The 14,097-nt window shown below is 36.4% G+C and overlaps 1 protein-coding gene across 2 annotated transcripts in view; it reads right to left on the bottom strand.

Moving 5' to 3' along the window:
• Window positions 1-14,097, bottom strand: part of KCNN2 (potassium calcium-activated channel subfamily N member 2) — a 146,648-nt gene that overhangs the window by 89,208 nt on the left and 43,343 nt on the right. The window contains exon 1 of one of the 2 annotated variants that reach the window (XM_076008279.1): window positions 4,425-8,057. The exons of the other annotated variant lie outside the window; for it this stretch is intronic. The gene's annotated coding sequence lies outside the window, so the exon portion shown is untranslated. Of the gene's footprint in view, window positions 1-4,424; window positions 8,058-14,097 lie in introns of those variants that run through there. 2 annotated transcript variants of the gene reach the window in all.

The raw sequence follows: 14,097 nt of genomic DNA, 5'->3' as shown, positions 1-14,097 counted from the left end.
CTAATAACCATACCTCAAGAATTTTTCCTTTCCAACAGAGACTATCTATAAAAAGAAAATATAAGCTTAAATCAAGACTATTCAGAGCTACGTACAAAATAGATTGAAAAGTAGTATAGACAAATTAAGGCTGGAGAGGTATAAAACCTGCAGCATTCAAGAAATCAACTTGTTTTGGGAAAGAAGCACTATTATAATTTTTAGTCACATCCAAAACTATCTGTCTCAAATATAAAAAAATGTTTCCATCAAAAACAATGTGGAAGGAAGGGAAACATTATTTTTACCTAGTTGAAAAACTATGAAATAATAGTCCTTTGAGCCAAAGTAGACTCCCAAAAATGAGCTAGATCTACAGCCTGTCTGAATGATCAAATGGAATGAAAAAGTGGGGAAAGGGGAGCTATAATCCTACCATAATATGAAATTCTTATCAGGAAAACATGCCATTAAAGTCCTGGGTCTTCTATAAAACATATTCTGTGAGTGGTTTCTTAATTTAATGTAAAAATGTTATCACAACTGCAGCACTGCTCCCCAGTATCTAGTGTCTTAGCCAAATTAGAGTGTCTTCCTTTATACTCTTCTAAGGAATGAATATTATGTTTATGGAAAAGGTAGTGATGCTTAAGAGAAACAGCAAGCTCATCTCATGAAAGGGCTTGATAGAGATTCTTAAAAGCAAACAGGAATTATTTTAATCTCTTGCTGGTAAATTTCTCCCATGTTAAGTAACATATGCTTCCCTTGGTAGAAGGAGTCCTGCATTTGGAGGCAGAAACCATGGGGCAAAGGCTCTATTATTATTTTATTACAATACTCCATTTCATAACAGCAATAAAGATTATTTCACCCTTATAACTGCTCTAAGAATAACTAGCACGGAGCCCCTGCTTTATGCGTAGCTCAGTTTACATATTGCAGAAAGCCATATTGCAAGAAGACTTTAGGTTATTTTCCTAGTCAAACGAAAGGCATTCTGCCAATGTTCAATGACTATGTTTTGGAGGCTTCAGTTCCAAGTCCATCCCAAGACCTTTGCCTCCACAACTTCCAGATTAGATTTCTTAATGACTCAGTGTTTGTACTGATGTTACTCAAGGTCAATGAGGTTAAAACCTAGGAGACTAGATTCCTCAAGAGATCAGAGCAATTCTTCCATATCTGGCTGCATTATCTACAGGTGGACACAGAAGGTAGTTTTTGTTTAGCATGCATAAAAATGAATTATTCAGACGTCTAGCTAGCACTGGTCAGAAGGGCTTAGGTTACTGATTAACATGAGTATGGTACTTGTACCTATCATCAGTTGAACCAATGTTAATGTTTGATCATTGGTTACCAGAAATAGGCTATATTTATTCCTAAAGATATTATAGTGATTATTTGGTGGTGGGGGGAGGGTACTTCCTGATTTAAGCTACAACAGAAATCCATTGTCTGACCCCAAAGTAAAATTTTAAAAATTCTTTGCAATTTATAATATCACATGGTGCTTAAAACAAATTTGACAAAAATGATGCTAATTTAGATCAGGGGTTGGCAAACTTGTTGTGTACAAGGCTAGGTAATAAATATTTTAGATTTTGCAGACCACATATAGTCTCTGGTCACATATTCTTTTTTCCCCCAACAATTTAAAAATGTAAAAACTATTCTTAGGTCATGGGCTTTACAAAAACAGGCAGTGGGCCAAATTTGGCCCATGGAGCAGAGTTTACCAACCTCTGCTTTGGCTAGCTCAGCAGGCTGAAAAGAATATTTTCATTCCTCAATTCTTGCTACTGTTTGTCCCTACAAAAAATGATCAATAAGAAGCACAGATGAAGACAAAGACTAACCCAGATAACATCTCTAATAAATATTATAAAACTGGATAAAGAACCATGAAAAAAAATTCTTATGTTCTCTTTAAAATAGCCTACATGGAGTGATGTGGTTGCTTAGAGATATGCTAGTATGAGACAGTAAAACCTGAGGGTTTAAAACTTAGGATGCTGTTTTCCCAGAGGCTGTGGTGGAGATTCTGAGCAGTTCTGCAGACCATGGTGAGCAGCTCTCGCCGTGTGCATTTCTAACAGGAGCATCGCTATATTCCTATTCCTATGAAGGAAGCCTTCAGGAAGTACTCATGACATTAAACGCACATCTGGACCTAAACTGAGTGGCAGAGGGGACAACAGCAGTTATCTTAGAACACAGGCAGTTTCGTGAAAGCAAAGATGAAATGCTGCTTTGGAGGGCTCTCATGTCTGTCTGTCTATCTGTCTCTCTGCACTTTGGACCTCTGTTGCTAATGTCGCCTCAGAACACGGTTCCCTCTGCCCCGTCCCTCAGCTGCAAATCTCAGGCAATGACTGCAGTCGCACAGTTGCTGAGAGCCCATAAGGCAACATACCCAAGATAAAGGAGAAACTTTGTCTGAAGGCTGTGTGTCCCAGAAGAGTAAACAGAAATACTTCCAGGCTGAAAACAGAGGAGGGTTGCAAGCAGAGCTGTACCACGCCTGTCACGTTTCTGTGAGGCCTGTCAGTTCAGCGCATAAGGAAGGTTTCAGATTTCCCAGACCAATGTGTCTGCAGTCTTCAAATATTCACCATGTGCTATTTTCACCCCCGCTTCACAGGAATTTTAAATTAACACAGAGCTTCTCATTAACCTTTGTTAACTTACTAAATGGTAATACGCTAATTACTTGCAAATGAACCAGTTTTCTAGAAGATAATAAAGATGTAAGAATTTTTTACGCATTTAACATACATTATTCCCATTAGTACCACTCCTCATAATGAGACTTATAGGGTTAAATTTTAATGCATTAAGTCATTCATCAAGTGTTAATAAACAGCCTTCTATGGTTCTGATGGGTGCCCATCTACGCAGAAACACCCCACAAGTCCTCATGGAGTGGTGGTAGTTGTTATCACTCTTAACACGATAGAATCAGATGACTTGTAAGGTTTTATCTGACCCAGATATTAAAGGGCTCTGGGCTTTGTGGAGATTAAGATGGTATCAAATATTGTTTTTTCCATTGAGAAGCTTGATTCAGGTGGGGCTTTTGTAGCCCCATTTGCACAGGGTATAGAATACCACAGGCACTCACAGAACACCTTTAAACTAGAGAAAACTCATCTCCTATCCTACTCAGGACCAGATAAAAAGTCCGAACATACATTATGTTACTAAATGCTGACTATAATAGTCTCCTCATTCTTCTTCAGACCATATCAAACCTGCCTATCATTGCATCTTCCTTCCTTTTATCACCGAACCATCCACCACGCACCTGCCCCACCATGATAAATGCCAACAACCTGGGTAGGGTTAAAGTAACAGAGACCTAGATGATACAATAGGTGAATGGTGGATGAGAGAAGCTATTGGTGTGATATTTTAAAAATGAAGAATCTTTAAACAGGAATAGAAAACCAGGCAGAGTGGCTTCTCACTTCATGGTGACACCTCCAAACTTCTTAGAACCCATTTTAAAATACAAACCTTACTAAATAATAGAAAGCATAGTAGGCAGATTACCATAATAACACTAGTAAATATAAGAATACTCACTCCTTTCTAGACATGTAACAAGCCAGAAATTCTACAGGCTAGTCACCATTAAACCACATTAAAGTTACTGACCAAAGCTGTATTGGATGTTGGATGTTTCATTTTGGAATATAATACCCACTGGGACACAAGGTATAACCCCAAAATAATACCAAGTGGAGATTAAGGATGATTTTCCATAGATGCCTAGCATAGCTCCAGTTTTGTTCAAAAACAGTTTGTTATCACTAATATGCTCAATCACATGAAACATTGGGAACCATTTCTTTAAAGGAAGAAAGTCACTAAATTCAACTTTTCACCATGATCAATGACAGGAAAGATAATTTCTTCTAACAAATTGGACCTGAAAAGTTTGTATCTTACTTTGTGGCTTCCATATTTACAAACTATGATTCTTACATGGGGTTACAGAAGAGATTCTAAAACCACAACATTAGATAACAAGTCTATTGAAAACTTACATATTTACAAACTATGATTTGTAAATATGTAAGTTTCCATATTTACAAACTATGATTCCATATTTAGGCTTCCATATTTACAAACTATGATTCTTACATGGGGTTACAGAAGAGATTCTAAAACCACAACATTAGATAACAAGTCTATTGAAAACTTACATTTAAATATGTATTTTTCTATTAGAATATTAAATACAATTTAATAAACTAAAACAGTGTATTTTATATAAAACAGAAAAGTTTTAGAAGACTTAATCATGAGAGGAGAGCTGAAAGCAAAGATAATAGAAAGTGGTTACTCAAACATCTTTTGCCCCCTGAGTCCCCATGGTATCAAGAATACTGTATGTCAACATCAATTGCTACATCCTGTGAGCTGTATTACAATACCCTGTCACGGTGATACAAAGCAGGCTACAAAGAACAGCCAAACGGTGGTCATCTGGTCAGGGAGCCCATGGCCAGAACATCACTCTTCCAAAATCATGACTGTGAACTGTCATGAAATCCAGCAAGGTCACACAAAGGGTGGGGGAGGAGCTTGGTTTTTCACAATGACTACCTACATCCCTAAAACAAGGTCAGACACACCACAGATGTTTGCTCTTAGTCATGCAGAAAGCTGTGGATCAATGAAAATAAATTATTGCCTCAACTGGGAGAGAAAGCAAAAAGAATCTTAAATATCTCCATTGGAGGCATGTCATGAATACTTCACCCTAAGTGTAAAAATGACAGATACTCTTTGGGCTTCATTTCTCATAGCTACTACAAATCACCAAAGCAATGCAAGAACTGGAAAGATTTTTTTTTTTAAAGTAGGGTTGAAAACCAATCTCCTTTCCTCTTTCCTCTCTTTGTTGTTACTAGAAAACAGTGGTTACTAGAAAAGAAAGACTTCAGGGCAGGAAAAGGGCAGAAAGGAGAAGCATATGAAGTAGTGAACTTAGCAAGGGAGTTAAGCCTCTTCAAAGAACGTACAGTGTACTGGGTATGTTTAACTGGCTTTTCTCTTGTAAGGGTTTGAGAGGCAAGGCAAGACTGATTTAGAAAAAGCCAAGTCTACATAGCTTTAACATGCTCATAAAACAACAATAATGAAAAGAAAAAAATAGAAGATATACAAAGAGCTAACAATAACATGAAAAGTTATTTACCATCATTAGTCATTAGACTGTGCATTACAATCACAGTAAGATACCACTTGACACTCACTAGAATGGCTATAAAATTATATAAATATACTTTAAGACCACATATATATGTGTGTGTGTATATATATATATATGAATATGTAAATGTGTATGTATAGATACATATATAAAAACACATACATGCCATATATCCATATCCAGATATACATATATGTGGATATGAAGGAGTATATATATACATATATTAAATATGTATGAATGACTAACAATGTTGTCAAGGATGTGATGAAACTGGAACCCTCATACATTGTTGATTGCTAGCAGGAATTTAAAATGATAAACCCTTAGATGTCTACCTAAGAGGAAAAAAAAATGTTCACCTGGAGACTTGTGTGCAAAAGTTTATAGCAACAGCTAGTCATAGTAGCCAAAAACAGGAAATCATCTAAATATGAAACAACTGGTGAATGGATGAACAAAATGTGGCGTATCCTTACAACAGAATAGTATTCACCAACAAAAAGGAAAAAAGAAAAAAACTATGATGCATACTATCACATAGACAAACATCAAAACTTTAAGTAAAAAAAGCCAGATGCAAAAGGCTATATATTATCTGATTCCATTTATATGAAGACCTCAGAAAAGCAAATCTATGGAGACAGATAGCATATTAGTAGTTACCCGGGAATGGAGGAGGGAGAAGGGATTTAATGCAAATGGGTACAAGGGATCTTTTGGGGGTGATGGAGCTATTCTACAACTGGATTATAGTGATGGTTGCACAACTCTAAACATTACTGACTTGCACACTTCAAATAGGTGTATTTTATGGTATGTACATTATACCTTAATACAGTTGTTTAAAAAAATAACAAGAATCCTTCTTTTAATATTTTAGCCAAAAACTATGGTAAAACTCTTCATAAAGTTTTTTTTTTTATTCCAGTATGTATTCATCAAACATTTATTGAATAATGACCATGAACTCAAAATCGCTTTGACTTTACCACCATGCTATCTGATGCTATCTAAATATCTGATGCTATCTAAATATCTGATGACTGGGCCCTTTCTAGTATCCCTTATAATTTGGCAGTGGTAGACTATTTACTTACTAATATGGGATTTTTTTTTTTTTTTTTTTTGAGACAGAGTCTCGCTTTGTTGCCCAGGCTAGTGTGAGTGCCGTGGCGTCAGCCTAGCTCACAGCAACCTCAAACTCCTGGGCTCAAGCGATCCTTCTGTCTCAGCCTCCCGAGTAGCTGGGACTACAGGCATGCGCCACCATGCCCGGCTAATTTTATATATATATATCAGTTGGCCCATTAGTTTCTATTTATAGTAGAGACGGGGTCTCGCTCTTGCTCAGGCTGGTTTTGAACTCCTGACCTTGAGCAATCCGCCCGCCTCAGCCTCCCAGAGAGCTAGGATTACAGGCCTGAGCCACCGCGCCCGGCCTAATCTATGGGATTTTAAATCAGTGGCAAAACAGGGCTGGAAATGGAAGGGTGAGAGAGTTCAAGGACTGACACTCCTCACCATTCAGCCTCAGAGACCACCCATTGGCCAGAAAACAGTGGCGAGGCAGTTCATATAGTCCTCCCTATGGGATTCAAGCCAAGGGGATCTCTCGACAAACAGTAGGTGTTTTATCACCTAACAGCAACTCTGGAATACAATACTAAAATCCATCTTTTTCCCTATTTAATTCTAATAACAGTAGCAAGATGGAGGTTATAAAAGTTCAACATTATAATAGAAGGCAGATTTGTCCAAACTCAGTGAATGTTCAAAATTTGTGCATTTTATTATATGTTAAAGTACCTCTTGGTCTTGAATTTCTTATTATTTTAGAACAATTTCACATTAATAAAACATTAAAAAATAAAGGGTATACAATTCAGAAAGAAATAAAATGCAGAAAATCCTGGAGGAAGGAGGAAACACTTGAGTCTTCTCTAACCAAATCTCATTTATATCTAAGAAATGTATTAATTTCAAACTTTATGTTCTTTCTTTCTATCTGGCACAGTGGTTCTGAAGCTGACTTGCATGAAAAAACTGTCCAAGACTGCAGACACACACCCTAATATACTATAAGAATGACTCAAGGGATTTTCCAAGGTCAGAAGACACTTAGGACCCACATTTCATAAAATGTGTGTATCAGGATGGATGTCAGGATGAGGAAGACTGTAATGCATTGACTATGAGATCCCTGAGCTGTTCAGCTTTTATTTTTTTCTACTTGAATTTAATCATTGCTGGTATTTTCAACAGGCATTCCTTCCACCGGGGTCTCAAAGCCCCTTGCCAACAAATATTGTTCCTCATTGTTTTCTCAGGAGGTAGGCTAACAGACAAAGCATATCTATTTACAAATGAAGAGAAAATTTGACAGAGTATTGGCTTTTCTTTCCAGAAGACTTTAATGACCAATTTATCTGGCAAACATTATGAGTGTAGATGCTTTCTTTGCAAATCACAGATGCAGGATGAATGCTTTCAAACTGCCGACTTTTATAACTTGAAGGGCCCATTTTAAAGTTGTGACTCATTTATGAGCCTGAAAAATGCTGTATCTGTATGTATGAATCAGACCCTGGAAGTATAAGTTTACAAAGTATTACATTACCATCAACCACAAATTACAAATCCATTGATGAAATGCTTAGAGTTTACTTAGCCACAGCTGAAACTTGAAGTGCTAAGAAATAATCTAATTACTCAGTATACTGTAATAAATCAAGGTGCAGGAGGATAAGTTTCCCTAGCACTGCAATGCATATTTTTTTTAATGTTTATATATATTTTTTTATTTCGGCATATTATGGGGGTACAGATTTTAAGGTTTCAATAAATGCCCATTTCCCCCCCCCCCAAAGTCTGAGTCGCCATCATGACCATCCCCCAGATGGTGCGTATCTCACTCATTATGTATATATATACCCGCCCCCCTCCCCCCTGCCCAATACCCTATTACTGTAGTACCTATGTGTCCACTTAGGTGCTACTCAGTTAATACCAGTTTGCTGGAGAATATATCTGATGCTTGTTTTTCCATTCTTGGGATACTTCACTTAGTAGTATGGGTTCCAGCTCTAACCAGGAAAATATAAAATGTGCTATATCACCATTGTTTCTTAGAGCTGAATAGTACTCCATGGTATACATATACCACATTTTATTAATCCATTCTTGGATTGATGGGCACTTGGGCTGTTTCCACAGCCTTGCAATTATGAATTGTGCTGCTATAAACATTTGAGTGCAGGTGTCTTTTTTGTAGAGTGTCATTGGATCATTTGGGTAGATGCCCAGCAATGGGATTGCTGGATCAAATGGTAGATTCACTTGTATCGCTTTAAGGTATCTCCATATTGCTTTCTGCAATGCATATTTTATGATGACTTTGACAACTACTGAAGAAACTTGATCACAAGTAACATGTTTCAAATTTAAGTAAATCGTCAGGAAATAGGGATCGCTAATGCTCAGGGCTTGAAAAGGAGTAGGCTTCTGGGTGAGTCTCTTGAAAATATCAAATAAAATCATGGCTATCAGACCAGAAAAAGGAACTAATACTCCAAAATGTACCTCCCCATTTCACATTCTTCCTATATAAATAATAGTAAAAAAAAGTAGAACAAGTGAAAATTTCAGATGCCCTTTATTCTTTCCTCCTTGAAAATCTATCTGGCTTATTTTATATAAAAAGACAAAAATAAATAAATAAATAAAATTTTTTTGAAATGAGAAACTTGAAAATTAGAACCTAGATTACTTAAGCACTCTAAACAGAGTTGATCACATATGGAAGTGAGTTCAGCTTCATTAAAAAGTATGCTCTATTCCACAGACATGGCCAATCTAAAAATAAATAAATAAAAGTATGCTCTATATAGAAGTAATAAACATATATGATCTTAGAGTCATAGACTAACACCTAGTCACAAGAAGGCATCCACTGCAATGCTGAATTAATTTAGTAGATGTGAACAACCACCATCCCATTTTTGGTTTTATTGGTTCTCAGGAAGAAGGGTATTCATTTTAACTTGTATATGCAAAATGGAGATGGTATTCAGGGCCCATATTCCATAGAAAATAAAACCTCAAATCATATATCCTCTATGAATTGGTGGTAAGAGGATGGAAATCTGTCTAATTACAAAACAGGAATATTCTCCTCCTACCAGAGCTTTGCCTTAGCCACTCATTCATAATACTGCATCAGAAGACCTAACCAATCTTTGTGCTAAAAGCAGCTTTTTTATATAAAACTTACGTTATATGTAGTTTCATTATAGGGCATGATTTGACTGTAATATTCCACAATATACCACATGTGATGGTTAATTTTAGGTGTCAACTTGACCACATTAACGAACATCTAGAGAACTGGTAAAACATTATTTTTGATTGTGTTGTGAGGGTATTTCCAGAAGAGACTGGCATGTGAGTCAGTAGACTGAGTAGAGAAGATCTAACTTCAATATGGGCAGGCACCAACCAAAATCCTGGGGGCCAAGATAGAATAAAAAAAAGGCAAGGGGCAATTTCCTCTCTCTCTCTCTCTCCAGGAGCTGGGACCTCTGCTTCTCCTGCCCTTGGACATTGGAATTTCAGGCTCTCTGGTCTCTGGACATAGTATTATGAATGAGTTGCTAAGAACTTAAACCAGCAGCCCCCAGGTTCACGGGCTATCAGCCTTGGACTAAGATTTACACTAGCACCTTCTCTGGTTCTGAGGCTTTTGGACTTGGACTGAGCCATGCTACCAGCATGCTAGGGTCTCCAGCTTGCAGATGGCCTGTTGCGGAACTTCTCAGCCTCCAAGACCACATGAGCCAATTTCCCCAATATATCCCCTCTCATTATATCTCTATCTATACCCTACTGGTTCTGTCACTTTGGAGAAACCTGATTAATACACCATATGATAATAAAGTATTTCAGAAATCACCTTCCAGGCAATTAAAAACAAAAACAAAAAAGGACAATGTAAGAGACTATTAGTGACAGAGATTAAAAAATAATAGAAATCTAACAGAATTACTCTAGTGGAAGAAACAAAATATACTTTTAAGACACTGAATAGTAGAATCTAAACATAACTGAAATTGAGGTCTCTATCCCTCTGGTTGTCTTTGATAATTTGAGAAATAAGTACCAAATTTATTTTTATCAATTAGTTTTAAATAAGGGAGAGAATTTATTCCTGAATCCATCTAAAATGCAATTTGATGACTAGAAACTATTCAAAAGTTATATTCTTTGCTTCTTTAATTTATTTTTCCCAAAAAGAGAAAAAACATTCTCTTTTTTTGCCTTTAAATTTTTTTTTTATTCCAAAATATTATGGGGGTACAAATGTTTGTGGTTACATGTATCACTTTTGTAATGCTTGAGTCTGGGCTACAAGTGTGTCCATCATGCAGATAGTGTTCATTGTACACAATAGCTAGTCTTTCGCCCATCCCTTCCTTTCCCTTCTCCCCAGTTGATTTCCACTGAGTTTTAATTCCCTCTGTGCACCTGTGTGCTCATCAGTTAGTTCCAATTTAATCACGAGTACATGTAGTTGTTTGTTTTACATTCTTGAGATACTTTGCTTAGGATAATGGTCTCCGGTTCCATTCAAATTGTTGCATAAGGCCTTAATTCATATTTTTTAATGGCTGAGTAGTATTCCATGGTATATATACATCATATTTTGTTAATCCACTCATGAATTGATGGGCACTTAGGTTGATTCCACATCTTTACAATTGTGAATTGTACTGTAATAAACATTCGAGTACAGGTTTTTTTTTTATAAAATGATCTCTTTTCCTTTAGGTAAATACCTAGTTGTAGGATTGCTGGATCAAAAGGTAGGTCTACCTTTAGTTCTGGAGTAGTATGGAGTAATCTCCATACTGTTTTTCATAGAGGTTGTACTAATTTGCAGTTCTACCAACAAGGTATAAGCATTCTTTTTTCTCTGCATCCACACCAGTATCTATTGTTTTTTGACTTTGTAATAAAAGCCATTCTAACTGGGGTAAGGTGATATCTCATTGTAGTTTTAATACCTAGGAATATACGTAAGCAAGGAGGTGAAAGATTGATACAAAGAGAACTACGAAATACTGAGGAAAGAAATCACACATGAGAAAAACAAATGGAAAAACATATCATGCTCATGGATTAGTAGAATCAAGATTGTTAAAATGTCTATACTACCCAAGGTAATTTACAGATTCAATGCAATCCCCACCAAAATACCAAAATCATATTTCACAGATCTAGAAAAAAATAATTCTACACTTTGTTTGGAACCAGAAAAGACCCCAAATACCCAAAGCCGTCTTAAACAAAAAGAACAAATCTGGAGGTATCACATTATCAGACTTCAAACTATACTACAAGGCCATAGTAACCAAAACAGCATGGTATTGGTACAAAAATAGAGACATAGCCCAATAACAGAACAGAGAACCCAGATATAAAACCATCCACATACAGCCAACTGATCTTTGACATAGTGGACAAGAATATACTCTGGGGAAAAGAAGCCCTATTCAATAATTAGTGCTGGGAAAATTGGATAACCACATGCAGAACAAAGAAACAGGTCCCATATCACAAAAATTAATTCAAGGTGGATAAAAGAGTTAGATCTAAGGTTTGAAACCATAAGAATTTCTGGAAGAAAATGTAGGAAAAACTCTTCTAGATATCGGTGTAGGCAAAGAATTTATGACTAAGATGACAATGGCAATTATAGCAACAACAAAAATAAATAAATAGGACTTGATCAAATTAAAAAGCTTCTGCACAGCCAAGGAAATAATGAACAGAATAGACAACCTACAGAATGGGAGAAAATATTCACAAGCTACACATCTAATAAAGGGCTAATAACCAGAATCTACAAAGAACTCAAGCAAATCAGCAAGTAAAAAAAAAAAAAAAATCAAACAACCCCATTAACAAGTGGACAAAAGCCATGAACAGAAGCTTTTCAAAAGAAGATAGACAATAAGCATCTGAAAAAGCAAAAACCATTCTTAAGTCGTTTTCAGATAATTTTTCCTCTTAACTAATATATACTAGCTAGTGTATATTTAAATGCCCTTAGAGATAAAATGAGACAAATAAGAACAGCAGTTTCTTTGGCCACTGTCTTAACTAAATGAATTTTTCCCCATCACAGTAACATTACCTGGAATCTCCAGTTTATTACAGTTTATCACAACATTTGCTCTTCTGTTCCGTAACACTGCCACCAAAATTCTTAGCTCACCTTTGCCCTCCCTCCTTTCCATCTCCAACTCAGCTTCCTTCCCCACATTAAAAAACTTGTGGCAAAAAGGAAAATATTTTATTGAACACAGAAACATTTTTTTTTTTTTAATTTTCAAACTGCTCAGGAAGCTGTGATCCCTTTCTATCTCTGAAACTTTAGTCTTCACATATGTCAAATGAGTTTCCTAGAAGGCATGACCAAATAATACCCTTTTCCCCTCTTGGGTATTCCTAATGCACATTCACATATCAAATGCTCCGAGAACTCTCATAATGAAAAAGACACAAATAGCACAATATCCAGCACTACCCCTTGCAAAATAGCTACTAAACTTCCTCAGAAACTGTGTCCAGTGAAACTCACTTCAGGGTGAACAGCTGCCTAGGCTATCTTTACAAAACTACAAAAGCTTCAAAAGGTGCAAGTCAAGGTCAGACAATTCCTAATTTTTAGGACCTCAAGTTCTGAGGTTCAGGTTTCTTCTAAAACATAAAAGTTCCTGAAATTTCTACTAAGACATTGAATGCCTTGGCCTGTGGGACCCCATGAACATAAGATCACTTAGCACCAGGCCACACTTCTCAGGCTGCTTCAGAAGAGAATATTCTTCCTAGGCCTGATGTCCACCTAACACAAGGCCAAACTGGAACCAGAGAGACAGTGGATTACCGTGGTCTGGTCTGGGGCGGCCTCCTACTAACAAACGTAGGCCAAGAAATAATGGTAGATTCTTGCTAGTCTGATTCTCCTCTCTCTCTAATTCTCTCTCTCTCTTTCTCTCACATAAGCAAATTTTTATTACCTAGAGGTAAATAAATCAGAGGTGCATGATATGTCAGAGAATATAATACCACAAGGAATAGATGACTTCTGTAGGATACCCTCCACATTAGTAGAGAACAATTTCTAGAAACCCATAGAAATCCAAAGCTTGGTGAAAGGCCAGAAATAGGTTTGCAGTGCAAACGTTTCCAGAAAGCTGTCTACCTCTCTCTTTCTCAAGCTCTCTCCTTTTAAAAAAAGTCTAAGTTTCCTCTTAGATGTCTTTTATTTAACTAAAATGAGAACTTTTATCAAATGTGAATCTCCCCCCTTTAATATGGAAAGGATGGATACTTGGATGAAACAAAGATGAAACTGATGGGGTTCATTCAAATCCAAATCCTAAACCAAATAAGTAGGAAAGTTGTGTGTAGTATTAAGTATTGCAAATTTCACAAAAGTAAAAAAAGAAAGGCCAGATTTAAAAAAAAAAAAAAGTGCAAGGAAGTATAAGATGCTGTGACATCATGTTCAAAATCGCAACTCTGTGGAAAAATAAAAAATTTTTTTCACATCTATCTTACAAGTCATAATTTGGAGATTTTGTACAGCAAAATGGGAAGTTTAATGAAAAACGAAATGTGGAAAATCTTCTATTATCACAATGCTGGTTAATGATTTCTTTTCTTTTACACATTTGTCTGATTATAAAATGCTACCCTTGGAAGAGGAACACGTATTAAGCCATTTAGTTTGCAAATGAAGAAAGAAACCAAAGCAAAAAAGAAGTGAGATGATTGGCCAGAGGTCACTCAGCCGCCAAATTACACAACTGGGACTAAATCCTGGT

The sequence above is a fragment of the Microcebus murinus genome, chromosome 11 (genome assembly GCF_040939455.1).
Source record: "Microcebus murinus isolate Inina chromosome 11, M.murinus_Inina_mat1.0, whole genome shotgun sequence".
In the NCBI taxonomy this organism is placed as follows: Eukaryota; Metazoa; Chordata; class Mammalia; order Primates; family Cheirogaleidae; genus Microcebus; species Microcebus murinus.
The sequence above is the reverse complement of the archived record's forward strand: the minus strand, read 5'-3'. Positions and strand labels throughout refer to the sequence as shown.